The following is a 14,966-nucleotide window of genomic DNA, read 5'->3' as shown; positions in this document are numbered from 1 at the left end:
AGATGGTGTGACTACAAAGGGAAACCCAGCCGTGAGCTGCCCAGTGACGCGAGCCTACGATACAAGCTAAATGCCTTTTATGCTTGCTTCGAGGCAAGCAACACTGAAGTATGCATGAGAGCACCAGCTGTTCCGGACGACTGTGATCACGCTCTCGGTAGCCGATGTGAGCAAGACCTTTAAAGAGATCAACAATCACAAAGCCGCAGGGCCAGACGGATTACCAGGACGTGTACTCAAAGCATGCACGGCCACTTCACTGACATTTACAACCTCTCCCTGACCGAGTCTGTAATACCTACATGTTTCAAGCAGACCACCATAGGAAGCGAAGGTAACCTGCCTAAATGATTACCGTCCCGTTGCACTCACATCGGTAGCCATGAAGTGCTTTGAAAGGCTGGTCATGGCTCACATCTACACCATCATCCCGGAAACCCTAGACCCACTCCAATTCGCATACCGCCCCAACAGATCCACAGATGACGCAATTTCAATCGCAATCCACACTGCCCTCTCCCACCTGGACAAAAGGAACACCTATGTGAGAATGCTGTTCATTGACAACAGCTCAGCGTTCAACACCATAGTGCCCACAAAGCTCATCACTAAGCTAAGGACCCTGGGACTAAACACCTCCCTCTGGAACTGGATCCTGGACTTCCTGACGGGCCGCCCCCAGGTGGTAAGGGTAAGTAACAACACATCAGCCACGCTGATCCTCAACACGGGGGCCCCTCAGGTGTGCATGCTTAGTCCCCTCCTGTACTCCCTGTTCACCCATGACTGCATGGCCAAACACGACTCCAACACCATCATTAAGGTTGCTGACGACACAATGGTGGTAGGCCTTGATCACCGACAATGATGAGGCAGCCTACAGAGACCTGGCAGTGTGGTGCCAGGACAACAACCTCTCCCTCAATGTGAGCAAGACAATGGAGCTGATCGTGGACTACAGGAAAGGCGGGCCGAACAGGCCCCCATTAACATCAACGGAGCTGTAGTGGAGCGGGTCGAGAGTTTCAAGTTCCTTGGTGTCCACATCACCAATTAACTATGGTCCAAACACACCAAGACAGTTGTGAAGAGGGCACGACAACACCTTTTCCCCTTCAGGAGACTGAAAAGATTTGGCATAGGTCCCCAGATCCTCAAAAAGTTCTACAACTGCACCATCGAGAGAATCCTGACCGGTTGCGTCACCGCCTGGTATGGCAACGGCTCGGCATCTGACCATAAGGCACTACAGAGGCTAGTGCGTATGGCCCAGTACATCACTGGGGCCAAGCTTCCTGACATCCAGGACCTATATACCAGGCGGTGTCAGAGGAAGGCCCAATAAATTGTCAAAGACTCCAGTCACCCAAGTCATATACTGTTCTCTCTGCTACAGCACGGCAAGCAGTACCGGAGCGCCAAGTCTAGAACCAAAAGGCTCCTTAACAGCTTCTACCCCAAGCCATAAGACTGCTGAACAATTAATCAAATGGCCACCTGGACTATTGACACCTCCCTCCTCCCTTTGTTTTTACACTGCTGCTACTCGCTGTTTATTATCTATGCATAGTCACTTTACCCCTACCTACATGTACAAATTACCTCGACTAACCTGTACCCCGGGTTAAGCGAACAGTGTGTCAAGAAGCAGTGCGGCTTGGCAGGGTCGTGTTTCGGAGGACGCATGGCTCTCGACCTTCGCCTCTCCCGTACGGGAATTGCAGCGATGGGACAACACTGTAACTACCAATTGGATATCACGAAATTGGGGAGAAAAAGGGCTATTTAAAAAATAAAAAATGAATTAATTAATGTGTCTGAGCTAGTAAAAGGCTTCTCTGGAATGAGGTGCTTATCTGGTCATTATCCTTGGTATTCTTCTTTTTGGAATAGCAAGGATTAAAACTGGCCTTGGTGTGTCACTTACCCTCCTAGTCTACTGAGCCACACGTGATCTTTATCTAAAAATATCTGGTATTCATGTGTCATTCATAATTTTTCATAGAGATTTAATTGGAATCCAAAGAAATCTCAGACCAATTCTCAGTCCATTTATTTATACTGTCTATTTGCGTTTGTGTTGTGTGTTTTGAGTATGTGTTACTGTGTGTGTGTTGCTTCCGTGTGTATATTTATTTGTATAAGCCTACGTTTCCCTACTCTCCCCTTACATTAATGATATTTCTGGGTCATATATTTCGCTAAGACAGGTCGTATATCTTTATAATGAGTTGAGAGAAAATGAAAGAATGTCCAGGTTTGTCTTTTGGCAGAATCCTCTATCTCACGATGCCTGAGAAGAATGACCTCATGGATTTCTACTAGTTTAATATTGACCGAAAATGTAATTGTGTTTGCCCGGGTGTATGTCTGTTCACTTGTCTGTGTGTTTGAGTGTGCGTGTACATGTGTTATGTTACGTATGGTATGTGTATGTGAGTAATACTATCACAGACAAATTTGTTTTAGTTCCCATTCCTTATTGGAATTGTGTTAGAGAGATGTGGTTCGAGTAAATTTGTCTTGGTTTGCTTGCTTGTGGGTGTGTTTGCCTTAGTTTCTGTGTGCGTGTGTGTGAGTGTGTGTGTCTGTGGTTCCATTTAATAATAATAATAATAATATTCCATTTAGCAGACACTTTTATCCAAAGCGACTTACAGTCATGTGTGCATACATTTTTACGTATGGGTGGTCCCGGGGATCGAACGCACTACCATGGCGTTACAAGCGCCATGCTCTACCAATTGAGCTACAGAGGAGTGTGTGTGTATGTGTATGTGTGTGTCTGTGGTTCCGTGTGTGTGTGTGTGTGTCTGGTTCCGTGTGTGTGTGTGTGGGGGGTGGGGGTCTGTGCATGCGCGTGTGTGTGTGTGTTAGAGAGTGAATGCAGGCGTGTGTGTGTGTGTGTGTGTTAGAGAGTGAATGCAGGAGTGTGTGTGTGTTAGAGAGTGAATGCAGGTGTGTGTGCACATTAGAGAGTGAATGCAGGTGTGTGTGTGTTTCGCGTTAGAGAGTGAATACAGGTGTGTGTGTGTGTGTGTGTGTGTGTGTGTGTGTGTGTGTGTGTGTGTGTGTGTGTGTGTGTGTGTAGTGTGTGTTAGAGAGTGAATGCAGGAGTGTGTGTGTGTGTGTGTGTGTGTGTGTGTGTGTGTGTGTGTGTGTGTGTGTGTGTGTGTGTGTGTGTGTGTGTGTGTGAGTGTGTGTGTGTTAGAGAGTGAATGCAGGAGTGTGTGTGTTATAGAGTGAATGCAGGTGTGTGTGTGTGTGTGTGTTAGAGAGTGAATGCAGGAGTGTGTGTGTGTGTGTGTGTTAGAGAGTGAATGCAGGTGTGTGTGTGTGTGTGTGTTAGAGAGTGAATGCAGGTGTGTGTGTGTATGTTAGAGAGTGAATGCAGGTGTGTGTGTGTGTGTGTGTTAGAGAGTGAATGCAGGTGTGTGTGTGTGTGTGTGTGTGTGTGTGTGTGTGTGTGTGTGTGTTAGAGAGTGAATGCAGGTGTGTGTGTGTGTGTGTTAGAGAGTGAATGCAGGTGTGTGTGTGTGTGTGTTAGAGAGTGAATGCAGGTGTGTGTGTGTGTGTGTGTGTTAGAGAGTGAATGCAGGTGTGTGTGTGTGTGTTAGAGAGTGAATGCGGGCGTGTGTCTGTGCATGTATTTGTGTTGCTTTGCTTCTCTGAATCCAGTGTGGCAGTTGATCTGATCTGTGGTTCTCTCTCTCTCCATACAGTCAGTGTGTACAGTACAATCTACAATAGCCTTACCTCAGGGCACAAAGAGAGTATAGCAATTTTCACCCTGGACCAAATCAACTCCTACAGTTAACATGAATAGTAAAAACCATACATCACCCACTCCTGGTTATCTGTAGCCTAGCGTCATCTCTGGACTGATACACACACATATACACTGAGTATACCAAACATTAGGAACACCTTCCTAATACTGAGTTGCACCCCCCCTCTTTTGCCCCCAGAATAGCCTCAATTCGTCGAGGCATGGACTCTACAAGGTGTCGAAAGCGTTCCACAAGGATGCTGGCCCATGTTGACTCCAATGCTTCCCACTGTTGTGTCAAGTTGAATGGATATGCTTTGGGTGGTGGACCATTCTTGATAAACACGGTAAACTGTTGAGTGTGAAAAACCCAGCAGCGTTGCAGTTCTTTACACAAACTGGTGTGCCTGGCACCTACTACCATACCCGTTCAAAGTCACTTAAATATTTTGTCTTGCCCATTCACCCTCTGACTGGCACACATACACAATCCATGTCTAAGTTGTCTCAAGGCTTAAAAATAATTTACCTGTCCCCTCCCCTTCATCTACAATGATTGAAGTGGATATAACAAGTGACCTGGATTCACCTGGTCATTCGGTCATGGAAACAGCAGGTGTTCTTAATGTTTTGTATACTCAGATACACACAGCGATACACACAGAGATACACAGAGGGATACACAGAGAGATGCAAACAGAGAGATGCACACATAGATGCACACAGAGAGAAGGACACAGAGATGCACAGATAGATACAAACAGAGAGAAACACACAGAGATACACACAGATATACTCTCATGGATTCACAGTGTAACCTAGGTCCAATGAAGGGGATAGTGTTATAATATGGTCGTCTACATACAATGTATTCTGGAGGAAGCAGTGTTCCTTTATTGTGTAAGTGCCCATGGCTAATGGTTTCCAACGGGACGTCAGTGTAGATCAGGGCTCTTCAACCCTGTTCTTGGAGAGCTGTAGATTTTCACTCCAACCCCAGTTGTAACTAACCTGATTCATCTTATCAATCAGCTAATTATTAGATTCAGGTACGCTAGATTAGGGCGAAAACCTACAGGACGGTAGCTCTCCAGGAACAGGGTTGGAGTTAAAACCTACAGGACGGTAGATCTCCAGGAACAGGGTTGGAGTTAAAACCTACAGGATGGTAGATCTCCAGGAACAGGGTTGGAGTTAAAACCTACAGGATGGTAGATCTCCAGGAACAGGGTTGGAGTTAAAACCTACAGGAAGGATCTTTCCAGGAACAGGGTTGGAGTTAAAACCTACAGGATGGATCTCTCCAGGAACAGGGTTGGAGTTAAAACCTACAGGACGGATCTCTCCAGGAACAGGGTAGGAGTTCAAACCTACAGGAAGGATCTCTCCAGCAACAGGGTTGGAGTTAAAACCTACCGGACGGATCTCTCCAGGAACAGGATTGGAGCTAAAACCTACAGGACGGATCTCTCCAGGAACAGGGCTGGAGAGCCCTGGTGTCGATGCTGTTAGACTGCCCCTAGAGACAGACGATTAAAAGACACAGTGAATACAGTATAAAACAGAACAGAACATATTGCTCAGGGAAACATTTGCAGGGGGGAAACCAATAATGAGAACAGTGTGAGCTGTCTGTCTAAGTGACAGCAGACACGCTTCATGTCTTCGCTGGTTCGAATCTCCGAGCAGACTAGGTGAAAAATCTGCCCATGTGCCATTGAGCAAGGCACTTAACCCTAATTTCTCCTTTAAGTCCTTCTGGATAAGAGTGTCTGCTAAATTACTAAAATGTAAAAGTAAGTATGGCCACATGTCATATGGATAGGGCTTTTGTCCTATGTTTAAGCCTCCCACTGCCCCATGTATTTGTGTCGTATCATGTGATAGAATGAGGGTATTGTTTTCCTATAGTACACGTGTTAGCAGTAGGGGGGCCACTGCATATAGAAGAGTAGCGTCTCACTGTAATCAGTCAACAACAAAAACATGTAATGTTTCCTTCTTAGAGACGCAGCGGTTCACTCTCCATCCCGGCTCTTGACGAGCTCTGGGGGCAGTGGTCGGAGGGAGGCAGAGTGAAGACGGGAACGTACACAGACCATCCCCTGGCATGGCACAGTGCTATAAGAGCACACTACCCCATCTCAAAAGAGAGGGTATTGGCCCAGGGTGGAAACTCCGAACACTAGACATTGAAGAAATTGAAACAACCTCTGTCAATGTCTGGAACAGTAATGGTGCAGGGCATCCTCATGCAGTTTCAGCAGGACTTTTACAGGATCAAAGAGAGAGCACAGCAGGAAAAGCTCTCTCTCAGTGACAACTCCCCCATGCTGAGTGAGTCTGATCACACCTTACCCTCAAACTGCCCTGCAGACAAGCAGCCCCAAGAAGAGAGTCACCCCGCCCAGCACTGAACAGACCCAGGTCCCACAACTACACTGCTCCCCTATTGTTGAGAGAGATACATTCACAGAGCTGGAGAGAGAGAAATAGTGGAGCTCAGATAGCTAGTCCACACACTCCAGACAGAACAACATCCCCCCAATACGACCCGGAGGGCTGAAGGTGGAGATAGACGGCTGTCTGAGAAAGCTGGCTGCACTACCGACTGATATAGATGACTGAGGTGAGATGTTTTTCAGCGGCAGAGACTGGGAGACTAGTCAGGATCGAGGGAAAGATGAACGGAGCAAAGTACAGAGAGATCCTTGATGAAAACCTGCTCCAGAGAGCTCAGAACCCCTTACTAGGGCGAAGGTTCACCTTCCAACAGGACAACAACCCTAAGCACACAGCCAAGACAACACAGGAGTGGCTTCGGGACAAGACAATGTCCTTGAGTGGCCCAGCTAGAGCCCGGACTTGAACCCTATCGAACATCTCTGGAGAGACCTGAAAATAGCTGTGCAGCGACGCTCCCCATCCAACCTGACAGAGTTTAAGAGTATCAGCAGAGAAGAATGAGAGAAACTCCCCAAATACGGTGTGCCAAGCTTGTAGCATCATACCCAAGAAGACTCGAGGCTGTAATCGCTGCCAAAGGTGCTTCAACAAAGTACTGAATAAACGGTCTGAATACTTATGTAAATGTATATTTCCATTTTTTATTGTTAATACATTTGTAAAAATGTCTAAAAACCTGTTTATGCTTTGTCATTATAGGGTATTGTGTGTAGATTGATGAGGGGGAAAAAAACAATTTAATTAATTTAAGAATAAGGATGTAACGTAACAAAATGTGGAAAAAGTCGAGGGGTCTGAATACTTTCCGAATGCACTGTATATTTATGAAATGGAGAGGTCGACATGAGGGCATACCTTGCTGTGCGTGCCTGTGTGTGTGGGTGTTGTGTGTGTTTATCTGTTTGTGTAATCTGTGGTATTGATTCTGTTAGTGCAGCTCTGATAGGTTGAAATGACTTTTACGTAATATAAGGCTGCTCATCTCATTGAGGCTGGGCCAGTCTCATGCTTTGACCTGACCAAATCAAATCAAATCACATTTTATTGGACACATGCGCCGAATACAACAGGTGCAGACATTACAGTGAAATGCTTACTTACAGCCCTTAACCAACAGTGCATTTATTTTTAATAAAAAAGTAGAATAAAACAACAAAAAAGTGTTGAGAAAAAAAGAGCAGAAGTAAAATAAAATAACAGTAGGGAGGCTATATATACAGGGGGGTACTGGTGCAGAGTCAATGTGCGGGGGCACCGGCTAGTTGAGGTAGTTGAAGTAATATGTACATGTGGGTAGAGTAATATGTACATGTGTACTCCTGAGTGGCGCAGTGGTCTAAGGCACTGCATCGCAGTGCTAACTGTGCCACTAGAGATCCTGTTTCGAATCCAGGCTCTGTCGCAGCCGGCCGCGACCGGGAGACTCATGGGCGGCGCACAATTGGCCCAGCGTCGTCCAGGGTAGGGGAGGGAATGGCCGGCAGGGATGTAGCTCAGTTGATAGAGCATGGCGTTTGCAACGCCAGGGTTGTGGGTTCATTTCCCACGGGGGGCCAGTATAAAAATATATATATATGTATTCACTAACTGTAAGTCGCTCTGGAAAAGAGCGTCTGCTAAATGACTAAAATGTAAATGTAAAATGTAGAGTTAAAGTGACTATGCATAAATAATTAACAGAGTAGCAGCAGCGTAAAAAGATGGGGTGGGGGGGGGCAGTGCAAATAGTCTGCGTAGCCATGATTAGCTGTTCAGGAGTCTTATGGCTTGGGGGTAGACCTCTGACCTCCTCCCTATAGGTTGTCTCATCATTGTCGGTGATCAGGCCTACCACTGTTGTGTCGTCGGCAAACTTAATGATGGTGTTGGAGTCGTGCCTGGCCATGCAGTCATGGGTGAACAGGGAGTACAGGAGGGGACTGAGCACGCACCCCTGAGGGGCCCCCGTGTTGAGGATCAGTGTGGCAGATGCGTTGTTACCTACCCTTACCAGCACCTGACCTCATGCTCCACTTCTAGAGACAATTATGGATTTACGACTCTACACTCTATTTAGCCTCACATACGTAATAATAATAATAACACTTACCTTAACCATTCTGAATTCATGCCTAAACTTAAATGGCGAAATTTGGGGTTTATCCCCCGCCCCTGAACAAACGTTGAATACTGAAGTCAAAACGAGTCAAACTATGAGATCTTGTTGAAATATACGTATATATATATTATTATTATTATTATTATTATTATTATTATAATAATAATAATAATAATAATAATAATAATAATAATAATAATAATATATACGTATATTTCAACAAGATCTCATAGTTTGACTCGTTTTGACTTCAGTATTCAACGTTTGTTCAGGGGCGGGGGATAAACCCCAAATTTCGCCATTTAAGTTTAGGCATGAATTCAGAATGGTTAAGGTAAGTGTTAAGGTTTGGGATAGGCAAAAAACAAAAAACAAATGCCTAGCACTGGGTTTGAACACGCAACCATCGGAGCCAGAGCTTGCGGCTTACGCCCATCCGCCATCCGCAACACCCTAGCAAGCCTAATTGATGGTAATAGCGCTCACTGTTGCCCCCTAGTGGCCAGTTTTGAAGGCATCACCCAACGTCCTGGGGACCTGGATGAACGTCGAATATCGCCTGGCTGTATATTTAGGCTCCTGGGGTGATCTTTGCAAAAATATCTCATAGTTTCTCTTTGAAACTATTTTTGTCGCATTAATTCCGCGTGGTTACAGGGTTAAAAGAGAAACAACTCAAAGGTTAAGAGTTTAGGCATGAATTCCGAGTGGTTAAGGTTAGGGCTGGGGTTTGGCTGAAGGCTTAAAACAAAATAATGAAAAACAATGTGCCGTTTCCATCAACCATCATCAAGTATTCTCACGGCTTGCTAGAGCATTGTGATCTGTGGTGGCGCAGTTTTATAAGCATCGCACTCCGGCTCCGAGCATCACGATTTCACACCCAGTGCTGGGCAATCGTTTAAATTTTGGGGGGGTGAGCGCTGAGGAAGGCAATTTAGATCAATGTTTTTCAGGGAAAACAACATTAAGGCTAAGTACATAAGAGAGCGTGCAGTCAAAGGCTGACTTTGTCTTTCATCCCTCTTTCATCCCCCACTCATTAGTGATGGCGTGAGTGTGTAGAGAACAAAGCCAAGACCCTCCTAATCGATCACAGAGCAGCACTCCACTTCTCCATCTGCCCAGAAATGGACAGGTTGGGGATTGATTGGAAAGGACAGGCCTTGCGTGCGTGTGTGTGTGTGTGTGCGCGCATACTTGTTTGTTTCCAAACACACTGAAACTATTCAAACTGTGCTACTAAGAAACAAAAATGGCTATGATCCAAAATGAAAGGTCTGTGTTTCACTAAGAACACAGTAATACACACATACACACACACGTAGGGACACATGGGATCACGCAGCGACAGACAGTGGTTGTATCCTCTGGCATGATGTCCCTCTTTACCTTGGCACCCTGTCCTTAGCTTGTTAGGCCTCTCTCTCTCTCTCTCTCTCTCTCTCTCTCTCTCTCTCTCTCTCTCTCTCTCTCTCTCTCTCTCTCTCTCTCTCTCTCTCTCTCTCTCTCTCTCTCTCTCTCTCTCTCTCTCTCTCTCTCTCTCTCTCTCTCTCTCTCTCTCTCTCTCTCTCTCTCTCTCTCTCTCTCTCTCTCTCTCTCTCTCTCTCTCCTCTCTCTCTCTCTCTCTCTCTCTCTCTCTCTCTCTCTCTCTCTCTCTCTCTCTCTCTCTCTCTCTCTCTCTCTCTCTCTCTCTCTCTCTTAAAGACCAATTTGTAACTCAATTCAGAATTGACCCGAACCCTGCTTCATTCATTATGAATTGTCCTAGTTTTATTTTCAAGGAATCTGTGTGCGTGGGCTTGTTTGCGTTACTTGCAGTCTGTTCATAATCGTCATCATGTCATCTGTGGATTCAGCTGTGGCACAGTAGACAGCTTTCTATTAACCGTCACCCAGAAGAAACCAGGAGGACTGATTATACATTCTCACTCCTTCTCTTTAAATTCAATTTCAATTCAATATATGGGGCTTTATTGGCATGGGAAACATGTTTATGTTGCCAAAGCAAGTGAAATAGATAATAAACAAAAGTGATGTAAACAATAAAAAATGAACAGTAAACATTGCAGCTCTGATAGCGATTGGTCAGTACAGCAGTACCATAGAGACAGTGGATGCAGGCTGGTGTAAAGAGACCACTGACCAGGGAGCTACACAGATCGCTAAGAGCAGCAAGTCACTACGCTACCTGGGCCTCATGAGAGGTGACAAGGTAAGACGATACATGGACACATCTGCCATATTCATGTGACACCTACAGGTAACTTCCAAAATAATGGAAACACATGAGTAAATGAGTGATACACAGTGTATTGAAAGCAGGTATGTCACGGAATCTGCCGAGGCTGCTCCTCCTCCTTGTTCGGGCAGGCTTCGGCGTTCGTCGTCCCCGGAATACTAGCTGCCACCGTTGAATGTTTCGATGTTCGTTTGGTTTGGTCTGTCTGTTACACCTGTGTCCGTTTGGTCTTGATTATGTGCCTTATAAGTTTCCTGTGGTTGTGTTCGTTAGTTGTGTGTTATTTTATTTCCTGTCTGTTGGTGGTATCCTGTGCAGTACGCTGGCATCGTTATTATAACGCACTGTGTTGCGTTGTCGTTTTGCCTCCTCGTTAGAGGTACTTTATTTTGTACTGGTTGTGCATCTAGTAAAGTCTTGTTCGACTAAGCTTATGCGTCCTGTGTCTGACTCCTCTCCACGCACCCACACCAACAGTGACAAGGTGCTTACACACAGGTGTGGTTCCTTAGTTAATTAAGCAATGAACATCCCATCATGCTTAGGGTCCTGTTTAAAAATGCTAGTCAGGCCATTATTTTGGCTACCATGGCTATGCCCCCATAGAATGACAATGCCCCCATCCACGGGGCATGGGTCATCACTGAATGGTTTGATGAGCATGAAAGCGATGTAAACCTTATGCCATGGCTGTCTCAGTCACACTTTATGTTGGGGTATCCGTTATTTTGGCAGTTACCTGTGTGTGTGTGTGTGTGTGTGTGTGTGTGTGTATGTGTGTGCGTGTGTAAAGGAAGGACAGAGTAGTGTTCCAGCTCTACCCAAAATACTGTCAAACACACACTCACACACACACACACACACACACACACGTGATGTAAGGACATCAGTGTCCAGGTCAGAGGATGACCAATTAAAAAGTGTCCAGGGGAGAGCGTGTGATGTCCATAAGCCACTGCCCCCTGTGCCCAGTGTGTGCTGGTGTATGAGGGGGGAAGAGGACATCAATGTAATGTCCTTTTGATCTAATAATAAAGCATAAATCCTATATCAGCGCTAAGAGATTTACACTGAGTGTACAAAACATTAAGAACACCTGCTCTATGATCCCTTATTGATGTCACTTGTTAAATCCCCTTCAATCAGTATAGATGAAGGGGAGGAAACAGGTTAAAGAAGGATTTTTAAGCCTTGAGACAATTGAGACATGGATTGTGTACAGTATGTGTGCCAACCAGAGGGTGAATTGTCAAGACACAATATTTAAGTGCCTTTAAATGGGGTGTGGTAGGAGTTGCCAGGCACACTGGTTTGAGTGTGTCAAGAACTGCAACGCTGCTGGGTTTTTCACGCTCAACAGTTTCCCATGTGTATCAAGAATGGTCCACCACCCGAAGGACATCCAGCCAACTTAACACAACTGTGGAAAGCATTGGAGTCAACATGTGCCAAAGTCCCTGTGGAACGCTTTTGACACCTTGTTTAGTCCATGCCCCAACAAATTGAGGCTGTTCTGAGGGCAAAAGTGGGGGGCATCTCAATATTATGAAGGTGTTCTTAATGTTTTGTGCTCTCAGTGTAGATCCCTACATTGACATCCTTATAGACATGGGCGGGTGGGATACGTATCATAATATCTATCTTAAAAATATGTATAATATAGAACTAGGGATTGACCCTATGCTGTAAGGACAGAAATGTATCTATGTGTAATAAAGATGAATATGTATGTAATAAATGTATAGAGGACTATGGAGGGACCTTAGGGAGTTCTCACTGATGAAGTGGTCAATGTTAACTTAATTATATAGGACAGGGTCTACATGGATCATATTTATCTCTGTGTAATAAAGGGTAAGTACATTACAGCACAGGTGATCAATTAGCCTCTATGTTAATTTAGCTGGACCCTCTCCTCCTGTGACCTTACAATCAATATCTATAGCCACACACATATGCACACACAGACACACACACACAAAGGATTGCAACTTTTGCTGCAAATAACTTCATTAAACAATAAGGTAGCTGTATCTTTATTGCAATGATCATACTCCAGAGGGAAATGTAATTGATACTCATATTTCTGGTCTGTAGGAAATATAATAAATATCTTTATTTGTTTGGAGTGCGTACGCTAGGATTGAGGACTCTGGAGTTAATTCCACTAAGTGGAGCAGTAATTTGCGGTATTAGAAATATATTAGTTATTCAATGGGCCGTGAACAGTGGAAGCCCAGAAGAAGATGCTTTCCTGGAGAGGTAGAAACGTGTTTGGTCTCCAAGGTCATACAGTGCAAGGCCATACAGGAAGAGTGTTTTGGAGCTGTTTTAGGCTCTGTGCCCTGAAAGCATGTTTAGCATTGCAAATGAAGCCAGTAGATTGGTCAGTTTGTAGAGGGGTGAGGATTAGGCTTGCTAAGCCCTGGGCTGTTATTGTGCCTACTGTCGGTTTGTTTGGTGAGCCCAAGTCTGTGGAGAGGAGAGCTACTGATGATCAGGTCACACACAGAGAGATAGAGGAAGAGCAATCAACTGTATATGAAGCTTATGGATTATAAACAGGAGATAGAGATGGGTTTTATATTGACGTCACTGTGGGAGAGAGAGGGGGCGTCTTCTCCCCATGTAGCCCCCTAGGGCAGGTGTGACCATGCCCTCCATTCACCCTGCCCCTACTCCCTCATCCCTCTACCCATGTCCCATCATCTCCGCCTTGGGGCTGGCCTGATCCCTTTCTGATTCTTTTCAGCATGTGCCTGGCTACCCAGACTCCATGCTCCGGCCAAACGCTACGCCACGCCCACGGACGTTAGTTTCTTCTTCGCAATGAGTCTGGATCTGAGTACCTCCGCAACGATTTCTAGAACGCTAACCTAATGTAGCAGGCGCAGAAACCGATTGGTTGGGCCAGAGCCAGAAAACACGTGGGTAAAGCAACGTTTTGAAAATTCGTCATTGGCTTTGATACTCAGATTAGTTAGAGATGATCCAATCACTGATGACTTTGTTTTGTACAACACCCCTCCTTTTGACGTTGCCACAAACGACGTCAACAATGGCAGTCTCAGACTGAAGTATTTGGCAAATATAGAGCAGCAGAAGAATTCAATTGGGGTCGTCAGGTTGATTTCACCATCCCTCCCTTCATCCCATAGACTAGCCCTTGCCCACTCTTGTCTAAATGTCTCCATCACATCCCTCTATCCCTCCATCCCTCTATCCCTCTGACTAGATATCCATGTCTAAGCTCCTCTAGAGCAGTGTAAGGTCAGTGGTGAGAGCTGTAGTGACCTCAGCATGGTAAACATGCTCTCTGGGCTGCTTAGTTAGGGACGGGCAGTGCCATATTTTTATATTCAGTTATTTTATTTTATATACTGTATATACTAAATATATGGCTCTGGGGCCAGGGATTCTTATATAGTCTGCCATGACGACTCAATTCAATTTCCTATGACATGACCTCCACGATCAGCTGAGCACAGGGCTCTCAGAGGGCTGTTCACTCAGAGTGATAATCTTACATTGTACAATACTGTATTCGTTCTGGACCAAGTGTAAATATAGCAGTCTGTTGAGAGCCATGTCCTCATCTGGAGGAGTTTATTAAAGTCTCTTCATTGTGTGGTTTGGAGGCCTTCTGCTCTCTACCCTTGAGAGAGAGAGAGAGAGGGGGGGGGGGTGGAGAGAGAGAAGGGATGTAGAGAGAGAGAGTAAGGTAGAGAGAAGGGTTAGAGAGAGAGAGTAATGTAGATAGAAGGTTTGGAGAGTGAGAGAGAATAATGTGGAGAGAAGGGTTGGAGAGTGAGCGAGAGTAATGTAGAGAGAAGGGTTGGAGAGTGAGAGGTAGAGTAATGTAGAGAGAAGGGTTGGAGAGTGAGAGAGAGAGTAATGTAGAGAGAAGGGATGGAGAGTGAGAGAGAGAGAGAGAGTAATGTAGAGAGAAGGGTTGGAGATGAAGAGAGAGAGTAATGTAGAGAGAAGGGTTGGAGAGAGGGAGTAAGGTAGAGAGAAGGGTTGGATAGAGAGAGAGAGAGAGAGAGAGAGAGAGAGAGAGAGAGAGAGAGAGAGAGAGAGAGAGAGAGAGAGAGAGAGAGAGATAATGTAGAGAGACGGGTTGGAGAGAGAATAATGTAGAGAGAAGGGTGGGGGAGTGAGAGGGAGAGTAATGTAGAGAGAACGGTTGAGAGAGAGAGTAATGTAGAGAGAAGGGTTGGAGAAAGAGAAATGTAGAGAGAAGGGTTGGAGAGTGAGAGAAAGAGTAATGTAGAGAGAAGGGTTGGAGAGGGAGAGTGAGAGTAATGTATAGAGAAGGGTTGGAGAGGGAGAGGGAGTAATGTAGAGTGAAGGGTTGGAGAGTGAGAGAGAGAGTAATTTAGAGAGAAGGG

The 14,966-nt window shown here is 45.4% G+C and overlaps 1 pseudogene; it reads left to right on the top strand.

The window, feature by feature from the left end:
- The window catches only part of LOC121583087, a 532,109-nt pseudogene that overhangs the window by 460,075 nt on the left and 57,068 nt on the right, over window positions 1-14,966 (top strand).

The sequence above is a fragment of the Coregonus clupeaformis genome, unplaced genomic scaffold (assembly GCF_020615455.1).
Source record: "Coregonus clupeaformis isolate EN_2021a unplaced genomic scaffold, ASM2061545v1 scaf0020, whole genome shotgun sequence".
Lineage (NCBI taxonomy): Eukaryota > Metazoa > Chordata > Actinopteri > Salmoniformes > Salmonidae > Coregonus > Coregonus clupeaformis.
This window is presented reverse-complemented; position numbering and strand designations above follow the sequence as displayed.